Source organism: Solanum tuberosum, unplaced genomic scaffold (genome assembly GCF_000226075.1).
Source record: "Solanum tuberosum cultivar DM 1-3 516 R44 unplaced genomic scaffold, SolTub_3.0 scf00273, whole genome shotgun sequence".
Classification (NCBI taxonomy): Eukaryota; Viridiplantae; Streptophyta; class Magnoliopsida; order Solanales; family Solanaceae; genus Solanum; species Solanum tuberosum.
Genome location: NW_006239195.1, coordinates 550,801 through 552,476, shown reverse-complemented (window position 1 = coordinate 552,476; position 1,676 = coordinate 550,801).

Genomic DNA, 1,676 nt, shown 5'->3' with positions numbered 1-1,676 from the left:
GGAATGTTTTTTATTAGCATTTTCATATAATAAGGCTTTATTAACGCTATTCATATAGTCCCAGTAAATGCTTCAACGGATCGTTCAATTCTACTCAAGGTGCCTTTACAAGTATAAATAATCCTGGCAAGATAAGTGAAAGCTTCTACTATCCGAGTCCGCCCTAACGCCCTCTTCGCTAACGGGTAATCCAACGGATTCATTCGACAACCTTTCAAAAATCTACCTGGATCATTTTAACTAATTAACCTTAGTAGAATTGTTCAATCTATTTTAACAATAGACATAATCGCCATTTTTTATAGTAACCTAGTATGTTATAGCTCAACACAAATAGTCTAGCCTATCATTTAGGCTGAGTACATAAAGAAAAATAAACTAAAATATTACCTGGAATTGGACTCCAATCAGGATTGAATTACACACCAAACCGAAAGCTTTTATTAGTAAACACACTTAGAGTTTTACAAAGGAAAGTAATACAAGGGGAGAGAGAGAAAAGAGAGAGGGGTTCTGCGACCTACCTCACTAAAGAAAAATTCACCTCCTTATATAGAGGTCGAGAAATCTAAAACGATAAGATAAGGTGGCCCACACAATTTATAATGGCCAATAAGAAAAGGATAAGACCGACAAACAAACATGGTCTTTTCACTAAGAAATATGACCAGACATATTATCATGGCATACTTTATTTAAGTTTTTTGGCGTATTGCCCCAATTATTCAATTTGTGGGGCCTTCTTGCTTTACACCTTTCTTTATCCCTTGTAGACGGTGTTGCTGGAAGATTCTTCCACTTGGCCTTGGAGTCTTTGGAGAAGAGTATCGATGTCAATCTTTTCATTGCTATCAGCACTTTGTCCTTATCCTGCCATGCATGATTCTTCATCATCATTGGTGTGGCTAGCTGATGCCATGGATATATCATCCCTTATATCTATATCGAGATTGTTCATTAAATCCCTTTTTTACTTCATATATATGGCTATTGCTTTCGATTTGGATATTAATCATTTCTTCATTTGAAACTTCCTTGCAATTTGTTTGAATGGACTAAGATCATCCACATGTGGTTTTGATCTTTCTATATTTTGGTATTTGTCTATCATTGTATTTATTAAATCTATGATTTCTTGACCATGAATTTTTCCTTTAAGGTCTTTTTGTATTAATTTGTTCCAAAACTTTGTATAAAAAATTCTCTGTAAACATGAAAATCCTTCAGAGGTTTTATTAACCTCTACAGACCATTTCAAAATCTAGGGGATTGAGAATTCTATAAAATAAAATACATCAAGGACATACCTTTAAAGATATATTATTTTGTCCTAAACTTATAGGTTTAGGGGAGATATCCACCTATTTAGAATATAACCTTTTGTAAGGTTCTGGTAAATTTTTTACTGAGGGACCATATAAAGTCTACCATTGACAAAATCAGTTTGGAATTGGTTGGTTAAAAACATGAGAGCATATTTTTATAAACCAGGAATGCTTTTTATTAGCATTTTCATATAATAAAACTTTATTAAAGCTATTCATATAGTCCCAGTAATTATATTTTACTGCTACCTTCTGTTCTAGATGGATATAATCTCTTTCCTTTAAGGGGATCATTACCCATTCTTCTAGAGCCATAACTCTCTTTATAATAATTTTTGAAAAGTTATAAAC